We start from the raw sequence: 20,500 nt of genomic DNA on the forward strand, positions 1-20,500 counted from the left end.
CCTTAAAATTTGAAGCCAAAAAGAGAAGTGGAAGAAGAAGAAGAAGTAAGATACTTACATACACCAAGAAACATCTTTTCTCTCCACTCTTCTAGTGGAGGCAATCCTAGTTGATCGACCAGCCAGTTTTCATACTCAAACTGTCATGTCACACAATGAGAACAAAGTCAATAAGATGTGTGTTTGAATATTGCCAGACAACAATTTACACAAACTTTGAGTTGCTAGATTTGTATTGGTTCTCCTATGAGCCAACAATTAACATCATTTTATCATCTACCATTAACAACTTTTCACCTCAACAACTGAGAAATACTTTGTGAATTTTTATTGGTGTGTTTTGGGGTGGGGGGAATCATTATTGAATAATGTGATTCCGAAACCTTGTCCTGCTGAAGCTCATGCGTGTGGTGCTTAGGCCATCCAGTCTCGTCCATATGCTGGTAGAGATTTTCAACAGATGACGCCATGTATTCTTCTATAGGCAGTGCCAACTTCCCAGATAAAACTTTGGCCACCCACCTGGCCTGTAACTCGAAAAATAGAGTGGGAATAGCCTGATTGTACAGTGAACTATGATACTTAGTCAATGTAAAGCAATCAAGGGTGAGTAAGTATTGGTCATCTTATAAAGAGCAATTAATTAAAGATTATAAAGTGATTACTTAAATAACTTGTGTCTAGAATTTAAGGCTCTGAATTGGGCAGTCCCACAAAAGAGAGCCAAGGAGCTAAGCATGGTGGGAAAACATGTTTATATAGGGGTCCAATACGGTTGTCATCCACACTAATTATGCCATTTGTTTTTAAAAATGGAAAATGGTATTTGTACCTGCAGGTGGATAACAATATTCAACAACCCAACAAAGGCGAGTCAGCAATATTTGAGATCAATGATCATATATACATGAGGAAAATGCTTAAACTACTACCAATTTTGCTACAAAAGGTTTACAACTTGACATGACAATGAAGGTGATTGCTGTTGTTTCAATCATATATTAAAGAAATATATTAATTTCTTTTTTATGATTAGTGACATTTCAGTTTGTGATGTTTATGTTGTAAAATTTATGGTATTCCTAGCATCACTCAATTAAGAAAAATATATGTTATGATAAAAGACAAACAGAGTCACAAGAAGTAAATATGATGCCAATACCCAGTACAATGAAGGATGACATCCGCATAGACAAATGATCCATCTTGGAATACTACTTTACCATCCTTATTAGTGCATTCTATCTGCAGAAACATACTATTCATTAGCAAAAAAATACTAGTTTCAAGTTTCCAATGCCAAAGCCGTTTGAAAATTGATTTTTTTTTTTTTTTCCAAATCAAGAAACCATTGGATGCTGCCAGCAGTTATTGTGATTTTCCGACTTTTTGAATTGAATATCTGAGCCCCGTATGGCTTGATGAACTTCCTTAGCAACAGGGGAAATCTCTCTCAACATATCACGTGAACTAGTTGCATTTCCAATTATCACCACAACCTGTCATCAAGATTATGTAGTAGCTTGTAAAAGTCCAAGCACCTAAAGTCAATTTTAAGTGCAAGAATGAAAATAAATCAAGGAGCATAAAGCCCAATGACTGTGGTTTTGTTGCATGCTAACATTAGTAGGAATTTTACAGTTCTAACTAAGTTTTATGGATTCTGTCAGTATCTTGTTCTTTCATTCCTTTAATTCTTATATTAATCCGCATACCTAAACAATGCACCATTATTTTCCAATGCCTCTTGAAGCAATGTTTGACATTTATATCAATAAGTAACTAAATGTGGGATATCTGTCAGAAACTAAATGCTAGTGAAAGTATTTCATATGGTCACTATTAAATGTGATCAATGAATAGGTATTTATACTTAAAAAAAAAAAAAAAAAAAAAAAAATACACCCAGATAGGTATTGGTGTGAAGTATGTCCATGAGGCACATTGTTATATACAATCACAACAGGAGCATACAACAAATGAAAATATTTAACTAGTTGACTTTAAGTTCCATAATAGTTGGCACTTTGTTCTGTTTCTCTTGCTAGTATTCTATACTAGGTGTGACTTGCACCTCATTTGTGGGTAAAGTAAAATGGATGTCTTAAAAAAATTAACTGCGTCTTTAAATCCAATAAAACTGAGATTAAATATGTGAAACTTACACATTTGCTCTTGAAAATGTATACGTGTTTTTAAATATTGTGTAAGTAGTTTTGAAAAGATTAAGAGAACACATTATAATTAGCTGTGAAAGCAATAGAGTTGAATCTAAGGAAGTCTCATCTAAACAGAAGAAAGTCACTGCAGAAGCTACTGCTACTACAGCAGAAACTACTGCTGCTACTGCAGAAACAGAGGATAAGAAGACGAAAGATGTCATAAAGCTACAGGCTGTTTAGTATTTTGTTGTAAACTACTTGTAGTTTAGGAGATAATTAATAGATAGTGGATTACAACTGTGAGTTTATTAGTTTTGGGGCAAAGTTAGCTAGTTAGTATAGGTATATATGTATCTTTGTACACAAACAATAATGAATTAAATCATTTTGTTTTTCCCAATTTAGATTTCATATGGTATCAGAGCATGACATCCTGAATTTGATCCTTATCTCTTTCACTCTACTTTCCATTTAAATTCTCACGTGTTGAGTCTCACCTATTAAAAGAGACTTTTGGCCCACACATGAGGGTGAGTGTTAGAAGTATTCATTAAATGATTAAATTTATCATATTCAGTAGCTTAATCTTTTGGGACAATCGGTAATTTTGTAATTTAACATGGTATCAGTTCAACTTCCTTTGTTGCACTTTTGGTTTATGTTGATGACATTCTCATTGCTAGTGACTATCACAATCAGTTGCAGAATTAAAGGTTCTACTAGATCAACAATTTAAGCTTAAAAATCTTGGTGATTTGAAGTTTTTTCTTGGTCTTGAGATTGAAAGGTCAGCGTTAGACATTCATTTGTGTTTAGGAAAGTACACTCTAGAACTGTTGAGTGGGTTAGGATTAGTGCCCTTAAATCCTATTATATGATACTATGTATAATATTATGTATGATATTATGTATGACTTAATATTGTAATTAATAAATTTGTTTTATTATTATCTAAAATAATAGTAACAGGAATATTCGGACACTATCATATAGTCTATGAGATGCATAGTATGTAATTTGTGTGAAAAGTTATAGAAGATAAAAATCACAATTTCTTTGTAAACTCAAAATTTTAGTTCGTAGTCGATGATGAAATTTGACATTTTATCTGCAAAGACTATAATATATCAATAAAGATGATTTGTCTTGATCATGGAAGTAAAGACTTTTAGTTGATATGTTGATATATTTTAAGAATTAAGTCATATTGAATTGGACCGCTGTAAAATTTATTATTCTCCTAACGGCTGTCAAATGAATAATAAATTTTATGACTTCTATTTACATAAACTCTTAGTCCTGAGAGAATATGAACTTAATTATGAAGTGTAAGTTGCTTTGATATATCAGAAGTGAGATTTAAAATCACAGTTAAAATCTCAGTATGTTGGGCAACCACATTTAGTGTTGATGGAACATATATTTTCAAAATGGAATTCATAGTTTTTTAATGGAAATATAAAATATTCCTTTGAGATAAGTTGAATGAGTTTGGTTATTCATAATATTAGGCTTAACTACTTTAGTAAAGAGTTACCAAAGTAATATATGATGAATAACTTGAAAGATTAAACCAGGTATTCAAGGATTAAGATGTAGTAATCTACAAAGTGACAGTCTACATTCATGACTCTGTATTACTACGAATATTTTATGAAAGTGTTGCATGTACAATAAAGTCTTGGGATATAATTTATTAATAAGGCCTAGAGTGCAATTATATTTATATAATAATATTAAATATAATTAATGGTAACTTTGGATTTGTCAAAAGTTGACAGAAAAACCTAAGGCTCATTGGAGCTAGAGTCTTATTTGTTCCCTTTTGGTCTCACTCCAAGCCACATACTAAAGCCTAATTGGAAAAGCCCAAAAGATTAGCCCAATTAGATAATCAGTTATAAGGAGAGAAACATACAGAATTTTGGAAGTGAATGAAATGATTTGTATGTGAGTGTTGGACACTTTCTAATTCTCTCTTGAACACATTCATATAAACTAATTGTGAGACGACACTTTTTAAGCATTAGTGGAATTGGAGTGAAGATTAAAAGTGTTCCCAAGTACTTCTAATCTTTGTTTTGAAATTTACCACACTAAGGTACACTCTCTTGTTCTTATATTCTAAATTTACATAGTACATGTTATCAATTGCGAGAGAAATAGATTCGTTAATTTTTTGCTGCGTATGTTTTGTATGCAATACAAACATGTATTATTCCATCAGAGTGATGTAGGTCTATTGGCTTGCAAACCAGCTAAGACTCCTATGGAACAAAACTTGAAGTTAAGCAAGTTTCAAGGGGAAGTGTTGAAGAATCCAAGCTCCTATTGAAGGCTGATTGGTAGGTTGCTATATCTGGCAATCACAAGGCCAGATATCACTTTTGCTGTTCAGAGATTAAGCCAGCTTATGTCAAGACCCAGAGCCTCATCTTCATGCAGCAAATAGGATTTTGCAGTATCTAAAGGGTGCACCAAGACTAGGGCTTTTGTTCTCTAGCAAATCAAAGCTTCACCTCAAAGGTTTTGCAGATTCAGATTGGGCATCTTGCCCAGATACCAAGAGGTCCATCAGTGGATACTGTATGTTCCTTGGTGACTCAATGATCTCTTGGAAATCCAAGAAACAACACACTGTCAGTAGGTCATCAGCTGAGGCCGAATATCATTCCATGGCAGTGGCTGTTTGTGAGATAGTTTGGATTCTTAGTTTTCTAAGAGATATTCAGGTTCAACATCCAAAAGCTGCTCTTCTGTTCGGTGATGGTCAATCGACTCTTCAGATTGCAGCCAATCTTGTGTTTCATGAGAGAACAAAACACATTGAGATTGATTGCCATGTGGTTAGAGATAAGGTGTTACAAGGAGAGGAGTAGTTCGTTTGTTGCATATTAGAACACAAAGTCAGCTTGCAGACTTGCTCACTAAGGCCCTTAGTGCTCATCAGTTTCATGGTTTACAGTCCAAGATGAATATGGCTAATATTCATTCCCCTATTCCTCTTGAGGGGGAGTGTGAAAGCAATAGAGTTGAATCTAAGGAAGTCTAATCTAAACAGAAGAAAGCCACTGCAGAAGCTACTGCTACTACTGCAGAAACAGAGGATAAGAAGAAGAAAGATGTCACAAAGCTACAGGCTGTTTAGTATTTTGTTGTAAACTACTTTTAGTTTAGGAGCTAATTAATAGATAATGGATTACAGCTGACAGTTTATTAGTTCTGAGGCAAAGTTAGTTAGTTAGTATAGGTATATATATACACAAACAATAATGAATTAAATCATTTAGTTTTTCCCAATTCATATTTCATATTAGCCTCTCTCTCTCTCTCTCTCTCTGGGGATTTCCATTATAAATTTGCACTAACTAGTGGATAGGAATATGTCTTTCACTTTGTTCAGATGCTATGTCCACGAGTAAATGCTCAAGAAATATAGCTGCTACCGTGAAGCAACCAACATATTCCGATTCATATTTTCCTTTTGTTGCCATCTTCAAACCTGTCTCATGCCACTTGCACATTTAGGCTTGAACATAGATGACACCATGTATAAATTGATACAATATCTTATCTTTGTCCAAACCATACGTAAGATTATCTGTAGTTATTCCTGCATGAGCTTTCACTTTGCTTATCCACATAATGATCAGTAGTATATTTTGACAAGGAATACTCTAGCAGTAAATGTTCATGATTTTAAAGGAGGGAAGTTCGTGATGATGTAGAAAGCAATAACAATTTAACATACTTGATTTTGGAATGGTTCAGGTATCCGGTAGTTGTGGCTGTGTATTTGCACTCCTGGCCAATTATTTATGCCTAAGCCAAGTAATAAAAGTAATCAAAATAATTATAAGAATGGAAAACAGTAGGAAAAAAACAAACGTATTTAAGGACTTCCACAACAAATGATGCAATGAGCAAGAAACTCTATAACAGCCTATGTTAGGTAAAGACAGTACTCATATCTATCTAAAGAGAACCATATCTCTGCAATTTTCTTAGTTTATATTATTTTGAAAATTATTTGTCTTGATTTCAGAGAACTTATCATAAACTTACCTTCCCTATTGAAAACAAATGGAGAATTCTTCTTTTTTATGTTAATAATTAATTGGTTTTTCCAATGGAAAAAGAAATCTGATACTCGTACATTTTGATCAATGGATTGTGATGTTAAATAGCTGTTTATTTCAGGATTCATGTTCTCATGTCAGAGGGCAACAAATAAGAAACTCGGAATGAGGTTCATGAAACTTGTCTAAACTGTGCTTTGGTGCTTATATGCACTCTGGGACTGAGAGTATTATCCAGTCCCTCATTTTGTTCACATCAACCTGCTTTTGAGAACTTGAGCCCCAAAGAACCTATTCTATATGGCTTATGTGCCCTGCTCCTTATTGGAAGCAGGATTATCATTCTCATGTTTTGTTCAAAGTTGACACTTGATGCTTTTGAAAGGTTACATGAAAACATGAAATATAACTAACGAAGTGTGTAGGCTTGATAAATAATCTGTAGTAATCAGTGCTTAACTTTATTGTAATGCAATTCATAGCAGAAAAATTAAAAAGAGAAGACCTTCATATAGTATATGGAGGATCATTATCTGGAGTCTACAATGAAAATTATGCGATAACTGGAGACGTGCAAATGTGCAATGTGCATAAAAATAGACGTTCAGGACAGAAAATTGTCATCTAGATCAGCAAATTGTAGTGACAAATGTTCAACTCTATTGTCACACTGTTGCTAGATGCTTGAGATAATAGGTTTGCTCTCCTTTTCATTTCTTATAATGGTCTTTTATTATTATTATTATTATTTCGAGAAGGATGGTCTTTTTATTATTATTTTGTTTATTATATTTTTTAAACTTTTCACTAATCTATTAGAGACAAGGGGTGGCTCAAACATTAGGCCATTTAGGTAATGGCTAAGGCCCCCAAAGGGAAGAACACCCCTTATAATTAAATACTGGCTCCATATTTTTAGAATTAATAGCTTTAAAATACATTTATATTTATATGTATGTGTGTATATATATATATATATATATATGAAAGTAGTCCGGTTAACTTATTAAATTATATAAACGGCTAGATTCTTTTCTTTTAATGTATGTATTGCTTATAAAATATTAACTAGCAATACATTTTACATTTGCTTTTGCAGAAATAAATTCTACAAAATTAAAATTGACAAAATTCTATTTAAGATTGATGATGCTGTAAGAAAAATTGAGTGGATTTGCAATATTATCAATTCAAAATGAAATTTTAGTGGAACTTGAGCACAAAAACATAAATAATAGTAATCTTGCATCTTGTCTCCTTAGGCCCAAACAATATGTTGAACTTGAGACAGTCATATACTGGGCTTATTATTGTGGACCACAAATTTGAAACAAATTTGTTTGAAATTGAATTGAGTTGTTGGACAGTGAAACGGCATCATTCAAATTCTACAAGTTTATTAAAATTTTTATTTTTATATTTAAAATACTCTGTGCATATAAAAAATCTTCATAGCAATGAGGGCATATTTTGCATGGAAAGCATTTAACACATCAATAACATGCTTAATATTTCGTGATTTTGGCATGATCATCATAGTATTAGTACAAAGAAATCAATTCAATTGAGGCTACCGTTGTTAAAAACATACAAATATCAAACTGATAATTTTGCAAAGAAGTGTTCAACATGTATCATCGTTAGGATATTGGAAGAAATTAATAATTCTTTATTTACAAGAATCACCTTAGGACTCCAAAATATGTTGAGCTAACCCATTCTTAGATTTAGAGTACTAGCAATAGTGAAGCTTAATAGCTATATAGCTATTTTAGCTTCACCAAAACACAAAAAATGCTCTCACATATGTTTAGCTTCAGGCTTCCGTACGAAGCTACCTTTGGATTCGTACAGAAGGTGAAGCTAAAAGTTAGAAATATTATTTTAATTCTTACCTTTATTAAAATAATACTTTTTATTATTTTTTTTATTCTTTTTCTTTTTCTCATTCTACCCGTTATGCTCTCATTCTCATCCTCTCTCCTCAGATCATCAAACTCTCTCAAACTATTGGTTTTGTACCGGTCTGACTCGGCCACTCCAGAACCCGAAATTGACACAAACAAATCGGAAGACAAAATTTCGGATCCGGGTCATGACCGTTTGGTGAGGAGGAGCAAGTCCGACAAGGTTGGTGGTGTCGTGGTTTGTCGCCGATTTTCATCTTCACGCGGATATTCATCTTCATCGCCGATCTGTTCTAGGTTTGGTGGTGGTTTGATTTTTTTTTTCTTACTGTGGGTTGTGTGGTTGTCACATAGAGGTTGTTGCTGGTGGAGTGGTGGTGGAGGTGGATGTGGCTGGCTGAAAGGTTTTTGTGGGTGGTTGTTCTTGGTTGGCAGTGTCTGTGGATTGTGCATTGATCGATTTGTGGTATTTTTTTTAGTGGGATGTTTTATTTTATTGTAGTATATATATTATTTTATTGTAATAGATATATTATTTTATTGTGAAATTTATATTATTTTATTGTGTTGAAAGTTAAAATAGATCCACTACTGTTGGATGTTTGGTAAAATGAGTAGGTAAAATAAATAAAATAGCTTTTTGTGGTGCCAAATAATTAAAAAAACAGTTCCACAGCTGTGAATGCTCTTATGCCAAAAGAACATACCATTAGAAGAATAGATCATCAATCTTTAGTCATTTTTCAAAAGATCTTCCTTTCTTTACCTCATTAGTATAGTAATGAATTAATAATATAAGAAAAGTTAAAACCCTGTATCACAATAATCTTGTATGAAAAATTAGAATCTTTCTTCCGTTGTTTTATAATTTTTGTTATAAAATTTTAGACCCTCAAAAATGAAAATAATTAATGATTCACTTTTAAATATTATAGTAAATAATTAATGATTCACTTTTAAATATATCTTTGTGCGAGGTGGGAATGGGGTGAGATTTTTGTTAAAGCTGATTTGAAGAGATCAAGTGAAGGAGTTAAAATGAAATTGCTTTGCAATAAAAAACCTAAAGTGAAAATCGACATCGTTTTATTTAATGAAAACGAAATCGCTTTGCAATAAAAAACCTAAAGTGAAAAACGATATCATTTTGTTTAATGAAGACGTGGATGACATGGAGTAAACGACAATGTTTGGTTTAGTGTTTTGTATCTTTAAAGAGCCAACACTTCTTCACTCCAATAGCTTGTTCAAAATTATTTAACGATTATTTAGCGTTCTCTTAAATAAAAAATAAATATAACATGAAAGAGATCGATTTTCTTCTCAACGATGGTGGGTCAAAGTCTAAAGTAGATGATGGGTCCAAGTTCAAGGGTAAGCAACAACAAAAAATCAAGTTAATTCTTTGCGATCGAAAGAAACTCAACGGAAGTTGCAACGGTGGGACCAAATTCTTGAAGATCTTTTAATGCTTGGATAAATAATTGATTGTTTTGTGGCAGAATGCAGTCATCCAATTGCTTCTTAATTCAAGTGGAAGAGTATTTTGATAGCATTGCAAAACAAAAGACAACATAATCAAATTTATAGTAAACATCCTACATTTAAGAACTGAAATACAAACTTAAAGTATAAAGTCTATTACAAGCCAATAGATTATGGCTACATCAGAGAAGTGGCCATTTTTTGTAAAATCCATTGATGGTATTAAAGAGTATAAAGACAAACACTTCATTTCTAAGTTGTTTGTAGAGGTCATAGGTATGGTTTACAACTATTAATTTGTTTCTAGAGGTCATTTATCGTTTAACGGTTTAACGTATGGTTTACAACTATTAATTTGATATTTTCTAAATTCTATTTTTGAGGGTGGTAGAGTGAGTTAGATCTTTTTCTTTCCCACTTTTCTAATAGATTCAGTTAGAGTTCAGTCTTCTTCTCAATTGATCATCTTCAACTCCATAACTTAATTTCTCAATTGCTAAAAATTAGTTTTATTTGATTTAATAAATTTATTTGTAAGACCTTTTGCTGGTGTTAAAAATTAGTTTTATTTGATTTAATAAATTTATTTGTAATTTTAAGTATAATTATATTAAATATTATTGAAATAAGTTTTATATATTAAAAAAATTGTAATATGTGTGAGGCAGGACGGGGCTTTGTAGGGCCTAAGGGGCAGGTAAGGTGGGAATGAAGTAAAGACAAAACCACTATAGGGGTAGGAGTTCGGCCCTGCCTATGGTATTAGTAATCAGTTTTTTTGTGCAATTATTGATGAACTCACTAGTCTCAATGTTAATTTCAAACTACCAATATATCATAAAAAATTAGCTACTGTTTTACTAAAGAACTAAAATGCAAGAAATTGCAAAATAGAATGAATCAACGACCATATATGACCATATCAAACGCGTCCATAGTTCATGAGGAGAGAATAATCCATAGACAACAAAAGAAAGAGAAACAGATATTTTTACTAATATGTCATCCAAAACTCTCGAATTACACAAGAATTTATAACCCAAGTTGAGAATTATATATGGTGATCATACCTATACGCTATACTATTTCCAATAACACTAGGAAGAAAAAATCAAATCAAGGACCATAATATGTAAATATATAATATAATGACACACCCAAATATAAAAATACCTATTTAACATAATCCAAAGAGAACTACGTGCAAAAGACCAAGATTTTACAACTTGGGTTAGTCATAAAAACGATTTATTGTAAAACATCGTCGTCCTCGCTCTTGGTCTTGGGTATTGGCCTGGGCTTGCGATATGTTTGCTCAATCTGCTTGGCCATGACAAGGCTCGAATCGGCAAAGTTTCTGAGGTTGGGGATGTTGTAGTTCTGACATATATAGACCCCGCATAGAGTACCCACCATGAATGTGAAAGTGGTGCCTAAGAAACCCATTTGGCTGATCAAACAAAAAGCTAAACAAAAACTCTTCTATAATTGTATAGAGAAAGAGAGTAACGTGGTAGAGAAAGCTATAGGGTTTGACCTAGTGAGCGTTGAGGAATATTGGGTTTTATATATAAGTTATGGAACTTGTTGAGATGTCGTAATGCCCAAGTCTTGTTTGGAAGAGGTTCAATTGAATTGGTGAATGATGACCCCTTCTCCAAGGGTCAAGAATATATCACCTACACTACTGGATATATGTTTAGAGATATATATATATATATATATATATATATATATATATATATATTTTAAAAAGAAGTGTTATTTCCTTGGTGGTCAATCGTAGTGGACGTGTAACTTGTGTTACAAGTATTTTTTATTTTATTTTATTTTTACATATATATAAAAATGAGATCATAATATTCACATATTGTAACAATAATTGATTTATAGAAAATTGATTAATTAAAAGTACAATTATAATTTTTTAAAAATTGTATATAAATAAATAAGATAATAAACCTCAATAAAAAATTCAAACCAAAAGTATTAGAGCATTAGTATTGGTAACGCTAAAAAGCCATATTGTTATTTTTAGCAATACCAATACCAAAAAACATGCTATAATGATGGTGTCATAGCTAAATTTTTTTAGCTTCTTGCTACAGTGCACAACTACCTATAGCTATGCACTGTAGCAAAAAAGCTAAAGCAAAAAAATTGTATTTTTTTACACTTATACGCTCTCTTTCTCCCTTGAATGCTCTCATCTTCTTCATCCTTTTTTTTTTTTTTTCCTTGCACGCTATTTTTCAGCTAATGACTCAGCTTGCTTCAGTTTTCAGATTTGGTATGTTGGGTCGTTTTATGAGTTTTGCAAATTGGAATTTTGTGAATTTTTTTGAAACTTTTTTTGCAAATTTGTGTGTTAGTGTGTTCAAATAGGAAGAAAAATAGAAGGCCAAACCCACTGTAATAGTGGTTGTGATGGTTGTTTATTGTAGTTGATATATTATTTTATTGTAATGGATATATTATTTTATTGTGTTATTTATATTATTTTATTATATTGAAAGCTAAAATAAAACTATTGATATTGAGTTTTGTAAAATAAGAAGGTAAAATAGATAAATTAACTTTTTGTGGTGTAAAATAGCTAAATTTATGCCTCTATCAATGCGAATGCTGTTATAAATTTCAATGAGTAAAAGAAGTCAGACCCAAAATCTGAGAAGGAGCTGATTTGGTTCCTTTTTAATTTGTGTCCCATGTGCCCAAGAAGTTTGTCTTTACGAAGTCTTGGTCCCTTATTAAGTTATTAGTGAGTTGAACTTGGGGAATTCAATTAATCCATCTACTTCTAAAGTATATATAAAGTTTGGGCTTTCTGATTCCAATGGCCCGATTAATTTAAATAGCATTGGAGGAGGTTTTTCTCCAATGACTCATTTTGTTTGAATGTGACCTTTAATTTAGGTTCATTATGGAGGCGTAAAAAAGATGAAGTGGGCTTTATACCTTGATTCCTTTATGAAAAAATAGATTAGTTTCGAGCCCAAGTTTAAGAAGTGAGAGAGACAGAGAGGGATAAGGGTCATAGCCCACTGCGTGATGTTGGTAATGACATGGGCCATGCGCCCAATTTATGAAGTACCAAGATTCGGGTTTCGAGCTCATTTCATGAAGCCGAGAAATAATGTGGACTATGAGCCCATTATGTGATGTAGAGAAGATGTTGACCATGAGTCTATCTTGTGTTGTGAAGAAGCTTATAGGTTGTAAGCTCAAATCCCAAAGAATGAAGATCTTTGGGCAAAGAACCTAACTTCATGGTTGGATAAGATTTGAGCTTTTTTGAATTTTAAAGGAAATTATCTCAAGACCTATTAATGATTTTTTTGGTGTGAAATAATGTTGATGTGGCACGTACTACAAGATAAAATTGCATCATGTAACTTAAGGAAAAAAAGTGAGTGAACAATTATTTATTTGATATCAATTGTATTTCTTGTCACACCATTTTGTAATATAAATTGATAATAATTTCAGCAGAAACATAATTACAACTTGCAATTAATCTTCTTAACCTGAAATATACTTTTTTATTTTATTTTATAATTAGTAGATAGTGGAGAAGAGAGAGACAGAGGTGAGCTCTTTATCATCAGGCCAAGACACCAATCAGTTTTTTGGTTTTGACGGGGATTGAACCCCAGATCTCTTATACAACCATCAGAGATTTTATCAGTTGAACTAACTGGAACCCACTATGTCCAATTGAGCTTAGTTATAACTAAATCATAAAAAAATAATAAAGAGACTAGAGCTTGAATTACACTACTCATCAGAATGCGCAAAAGATGCCATGTACTTATCACAACCACACATAATATATTAATATTTTATACATAAATACAAAGTACACAACAACAACAAACCAAAACAAAAACAAGCAAACAAAGAAAGGGAAGAGGCAGGAAGTAAGGAATGAGATAACGAATTAATTAATCGGAATAGTTTTGACTGCCTCCTCTGCTTCTCCTGGGCTTGCACTTGCACTTGCACTAGTTTTCTTCCTACGATCTTCGCGTGGACAGTGCCAGTTTCAGCGACCTTCTCCTTCGTGATGATGCCAACATCGTGCCATTGCCACACCAGTTACAAGGGCCCCAAACATGGTTCCCATAACAAATATAGCACAGGGCCTAGTTACCATACTCATTTGGTTTATATATATAGAGCTTAATTCAATCTAGACGAGAGGAATTTTGTATAGAGAGTACAAGACTATATAGAAAGCAAGGTATAATGTTTTTGGAAATCTAGGATGGTATGGAGTGGAAAGAATAAGGATGGCCTTAATAAGGTGTGGGATTTTTCATGTGTTTCGTAAAGCCCAAGCCTTTTCTGTACCAGGTTAAAAAAACGTTTATCCCTTCTCCAAGGGTCAAAAGTCAACCGACCTTATCCTTGGTTTTAAAATTGATTACTTTGGAAACATTTTTAAAAGAAAACGATGGGCTTAGATAATTCATTGGGTAAGAAGAATACAAAGTATAGTGGTTGATTAAAAGGGCGAACTGGGAAGTTATGAAAGAGAGAGGAAGGAGACAAGATGAAGTGGGTGACAATTTTGTTTAGTGGTGTCAAATGGGTGGGTTTGGGTGGGTTCGGGGTGTGCATTATTAGGTTGAGTATATAAAACCCATTTACTCATTAAAACCTATTTAACTAATTGTTTCTAACCCAAATCCAACCAAACCCAATTATTATGGGTAAACCCAATTATTGGAGCTTAGCTGAAGCATCATCAGAGGCGGACTGGTCCCCGAACCGCCCAAGCCTCCATCGGCGCCGGTCAAGCCAGCCTCAACTGAAGTGAAGTTGGGCAGGCAGAGAATTTGCTCGAGGAAATTATCATTAGTGGCCTTTGACGGATTTTAGCCATGAGGTGGAACAGCCTAAGTTGGACTTGGCCTAGTCGTGGTGAGTCACGTTGACAAGTTACAAGTTTCAAAGAGCATCTACATGCAAATAACAGAGAGAGAGAGAGAGAGAGAGAGAGAGAGAGAGAGAGAGAGAGAGAGAGAGAGAGAGAGAGAGAGAGAGAGAGAGAGAGAGAGAGAGAGAGAGAGAGAGAGAGAGAGAGAGAAGTGTTTGGAGGCCCAGAAAATAAAGGGAAATGAAAACCCTAAAACACTGAAACGTCTGAGAGCTTTTTTATTTATTTATTTATTTTTTTAGGAAGGGCTGGGTTGAATTTGGTATATTGTTTTTGGGTTAAATGGGCCTCAATGAGTTTTTAGTTAAAACCCAATACTTACTGGGTCTAATTGGGTTGATGCCTATTTAACCAAACTAATAATTGAGTGGGTTTAGGTTCAATTCGAGTAGGTGGGTTTGGGTGGGCAAATGGGTTTGGGCTTATTTTGCCATCCCTAATTTTGTTATGGAGATTGTTTTAAAAGGTGTGGTACAGATAAAACATCGGGAAATGGTTGTCTTGGGAAATAAAAATCAAAAAGGTAAAGTTAATGTCTTGATGACACATGAAGTTAGTGGGTGAAGCAAGGAAATAAAAAGGAAAGGGTAATGTTTGTGTCCAGTGGCCAGTTCATTGGACACGTTCCATTAGACCTATTGTGATGCGGACACGTATTTAATTTTGGACACATGTTCGTATCCCAACATGTTCAGTAGAACTGGCCACTGGACACAACCCATTCCCAAAAGGAAAAGGTTTTAAATCTATATTGGGTTAGAAACTAACGCAATGCTACTTTTTCATAATATTTTCACAATATTTTTTATGATAAATTTTTGTATTAGATTGATATTTAGTGTCCATTTGAAACAACTTATTTAGCTGAAATTAAAAACTTTTTGCTGAAAGTGTAGAAAAAATGTTAAAAAATAAGTTGAATAGTACAGTGAGACTCATGAAAAGTATCAAAAAGTGCAGCGGGATCCATGAATAGTAGCAAAAATAAGTTGAAAGTAAAGATAAACTGAAAAATTCAGCTCATCCTAAATGCACACTTAAAGTAATGTTATTTCTATAATTTCAAAATAAATCTTAGGTGAAAATATATTTATATTTTCAAAATAAATTTCTATATTTTAATTATTTTAGTCAAATTTTCAATTTTTACTAATTTAATTTATTTATTTATATTTTAAATAATTATTAAATTAATTATGATATTATTACGGTTCAACTTTAGTTTGACCTTAGTTTGCCTTAAAAACTTTGAACATCTCTCCTATATGATTCTTTGAACCGTCTGGATTTCAAAACCATGTTAATAACAAGAGTTTCCAATGGAAGAGAGAGGATGGAAGGGAAATGCAAACATGCAGGTATCAATTTGTGATGTTTGATTTTATTTGTTTAGATAGTACCTCTTATTTGATGATAAGTGTATGTTAGGCTAGAGCTTATAAACTCAGCTTTTAACTTTTAGTTTTTATATACAATTTTTTAAAACTTTATTTTTTTTTCCTTACTTTTTCTCACATTTTTAAAGTACAAGTATACTTTAATACACTTTTAGCAAAAATCTAAATAAAATGTTCTCAAGGAGAGTTGATGGAATTAACTAGAGCCTACGTCTTTGACATTTGATTTTTTGAGAAGAAAACTGCAAAAGATATTATTAATAAAACTTTGCCAAAGTCAGCTAAAGTTACAGAAAGAAGGTGCAGAGGAACATCTTCCATCCACATCGATATACCGCTAACATGTTTAGCCCAATTGTGAGTTACTGAATTGCCTTATCTACGAGTATGAGAAAAAATAACTTCAGAAAAGGTCTCTATAAGGAATTTGGCTTTAGCTACTAGATGATTGCATGCAAAGAACGATTCATCCTCACATCTAAGAGCCTTGGTTACAGTCTCAGAATCACTCTCTAGTATGATAGAAGAGAAACCACAATCTCCAGCAAATCTAAGAGCTCGAATAGTCACCATGCATTCTGATCGGTGCAAAACTGCAAGTGCACAATATCGTAGTTTTATAGTAAAGTGATGAGAAGAGTATCGTCCTCAGGGATTGGTAACTTACTTTTGACAAATACCAAAATTATTCTAATCTCGATTTTATCTAGAGAAGTCACTAAGGTTTTTGTAATTGGAATTCAAAATAAAATCAATTTAAATAAAAGATATGCAGAGGAAAAGAAAGATGTTGCTTGGAAATCAACTTAATGAGAAAGAAACTTCTAGGAAATTGATTTCACCTAATACCTCACTATGCTTTACTCATCTAGCTAATTGAATTTAATTTTCTCTGTTTGTTAGCAATCTCCAAACTCTTCCAAAAGCCTCTTGCGACAGTCAATTGGAAACATTATTGTTCATCAATTTACACAAGAGTATGCAATTTAATAAAGTAAGAAAGCATTAAGACCAATGATTTTAATATTACATAGGTTCATACAAGTCTTTCGATCTCTATATTTACCTATGCTGAAATATTCAAGATCTACCCTATAATCCCCTCTTTCGATAGCAAATCACAAGATTAAAATCATCTAATTAATGGCCAGTTAATTAGAAGCAATAAGCTTAGAATAAATCAGACAAACATGAAGAGAATTTGTTCAAATTAACATAGAAAAGCAAGCATAGTTCGGAACTAGATTACATCGTTTTTCTAGAATAAAGAAAATTTAGTTCATGCTAAAAATTAAATTCAACATAAACGAATTCACCATAATTTTTCTAAGAAGATTTGAAGGAAAAAATGAACACAAAATAATCTTTTTCAGTGTCTTTTCTACTTCAGCACTCTTTTCTTTTGTTCTTTGTTTAGCCCTCTTTCTTTCTTTTCTTCTGTTTCAACCCTCTTTCTTGTTTCTGTTTAGCGCCACTTTTTTTTTTTTTTTTTTTTTTTCACACTCTTTTCTTTTTAAGCGCCTCCTTTTTGTTGTCTTCTTGTAGCCCTACGTTTTTAAAGGCCAGCCCAAAACTTGTTGCAGCCCAAATAGCCCAAAACGTTTTGCTCCTTTTAGTTCAGCCCCTCTTTTTTGTTCCAGCCCTTTTTCTTTTCAATTTTTTTCCTTGCCAACTTCTAAGGCCATAAAGAAATCTTCCTTTGGTTCCATTTATCCAAGACCCAATATTCTCTCTAGTTGCTTCACATCTCTTTTATTTGAGTAAATCTTTATTTTCTTCAAATCTGAAATAAAATTTAAATAACAAAAATCAAGTCTAAAATCAACAAAATAAATAAAATTAGAATAAAGTTTAAAGTTGAGAAGTGATAAATTACACTCAATTATGCAAGTCATCAAACACCCCCAAACTTAGAACTTTGTTTGTCCTCAAACAAAAAGAAAATAAAATAAAAGACAACTGTAGACACTATCAGCTAGACCCCATAGAGCAATATCATCACTCACCAAGCCATGATCTGAATTTAGATTTCAACACTAGTAAGAGCATCCACAGTAGTGGAGCTATAATGCTATAATTCTAAAATTTAGCTCCACAAACACAAAAACCTTGCTACAGCAGTGGAGCTAAATCTAAAAAATTTAGCTCCATTGCTACAGTGCACATCTATAAATAGATGTGCACTGTTCATAACATCTAAAAAAAAAAAAATTATTATATTAAATTTCTCCCTCTTCTTTTATTAAAAAAATATTTTTTCCTTTTTCTTTCTTTTCTCTCTCTCTCTCCGGTGTCACTTCTTTCTTCCTCTTTCTTCATCTTCCAGTCCTCCATTTTAATCAAACCAGCCTTTCTGCTCAGTCCTCCGAAGCCCAGAGCCGACCACTCCTCACTGCCCAGCGCCGATCGCCGATCGAAGTCCATCCCAGCGCCGACCACTCCTCGCTGCCCAGCGCCGATCGCCGATCGAAGCCCAGCCCAACGTCGACCACTCCTCAGCACCGATCGCTGATCGAAGTCCATCCCAGCGCCGACCACTCCTCGCTGCCCAGCGCCGATCGCCGATCGAAGCCCAGCCCAACGTCGACCACTCCTTAGCACCGATCGCTGATCGAAGCCCAGCCCAGCACCGACCACTCCTCGCTGCCCAGCGCCGATCGCCGATCGAAGCCCAACCCAGCGCCCACCTCTACCATCCACTCCTCGCTGCCCAGCGATGATACAAGTCGGCTTGTGTTTGTGTTTGTGTTTGTGGCAGTGGGCTTGTGCTTGTTGTGTTTTTTTTTTTTTTTGGCTGTGGACTGCCGGTAGTGGTGGTGGTGGTGGTGGTGGTTGTGCCTGTGGTTGATGGTAGAGGTGGTTGAGGTTGGTGGTGTAATATTTTTTTGGTAGTGAAATATATTATTTTATTGTAGTGGTTATAATATTTTATTGTGATGTTTATATTATTTTATTATGCTGAAAGCTAAAATAGATCCACTGCTGCAGTATGTGTGTAGGTAAAATAGATAAAGTAACTTTTGGAGGAGCTAAATTGCTAAAAATTTAGCTCCACTGCTGTGGATGCTCTAACTTACTCTTTTAACATCAAAGATGGCAGGAAAATCAATAAAAAATTTAGCAATTTGTCAAGCAAGAGTTAAGCATTTACTTCAACCTAAAGCTAAGTCCTTGAGTGTGTGTGAAATAGTCAATTTAACTCCAAACCACTGAAATCAGAAGAATTCTCTGATTTTTGGTAGTTAAGCAAATTCAGATAACAGTAGAACAACTGAAATCAGAAGAATTCTCTCAAAACTTAACCCCATAAGTCCAATTTTGAGAAATCCTCTCCACTAATGTAATCAAACACGAAAATTAGATATCAAAAGGTCTTTAATCAAGGTTGTAATGACAGGCCACAGGTTGAGGGCTAAGAAAGAATTGGATATGGAAAATCAAAGCAAACTGGGAAAATACTTGGTAGAAAGAACAGTAAAAGAGATATCCACAGGATTCACACCATAGCTCTTTCTTGACAATATGCTCATATGATGACAATATTACTGCTATACTCAAAAGTGGAGTGATTTTTTTTTTTTTTTTTTTGGATTTTTTGATTTATGATTTTTTTTTTTTTTTTTGACATGAATTTGACACCTGTAGCCTTTTCAAATTTTCAACCACTTTAACCCTTTTCCGATTCTTGCCTTTCACTTTCTCTTTAAATGCAAATTTCCACCAAAGTATTTTCTTAAAATGTAAGATAAATTCATTGTTTTGCAGGCTTAGAACGGGAATGGTTTATGTAGTTAAAAGAACAAATAAAGGCTTATGTAAAATAAGGCTCAAGGGGTTGACTATGGAAATACACCATGAAATGATGGCGTGATAATCAGGATGGCTGGGAAAGCCCTTTTGGTTGTGACAAAAAATTGCCTAGATCCTTTCTCTAATATTTGGTATCAACTAGGATTTCGCCTCAAGGATCCATCAACGGATTCTAGAGCAAAGCAAGATTGAACTTCCCTGACCTAGTTAATTCAACTCCTTCTCTTTATATGCAAAATGGAGTGAAGAAAAATTGACTATGTGCTCAATTATTTTCAAGGACAAAGATTTAAATCAAAGTACCCACAAAACTCTACCTGGCATAATAGAAATTTTTTTGAAAATTTTTCTCAAAACCATCCTTAATCACAAATTTTAGAGTCATAGAGAATTCAATCATACTCAAATACATGCTTGATAAGAGAATCCAACAACTCAAGACTATAGGAGTTTACACATTCCATAGTGTTTACCGAAGAAGGGAGAACAAACTTATTAGACATAGAGGCTAAAAAAAATCCCACGTGGTTTCTGATAACTAACCCAACGCATGCCTCATTTTAGTTTTAAAAGATAGCATCGTCATAATTAACCTATAGAAATGTTTAAGAGGGAGGGATCCAACATACTAGACTACAGGAGCTTCTTTGAGGGCTGGTGAGATGACTGGGAGAGCCCAAACAAAGTCATGCAGAGCAAATAAGGCTTAGGGTTTCAC

At 33.5% G+C, this 20,500-nt stretch overlaps 1 pseudogene; it reads right to left on the reverse strand.

Moving 5' to 3' along the window:
• The window catches only part of LOC126722180 (flavin-containing monooxygenase FMO GS-OX-like 3), a 35,259-nt pseudogene that overhangs the window by 151 nt on the left and 14,608 nt on the right, over positions 1–20,500 (reverse strand).

Source organism: Quercus robur, chromosome 4, assembly GCF_932294415.1.
Source record: "Quercus robur chromosome 4, dhQueRobu3.1, whole genome shotgun sequence".
Taxonomy (NCBI): Eukaryota; Viridiplantae; Streptophyta; class Magnoliopsida; order Fagales; family Fagaceae; genus Quercus; species Quercus robur.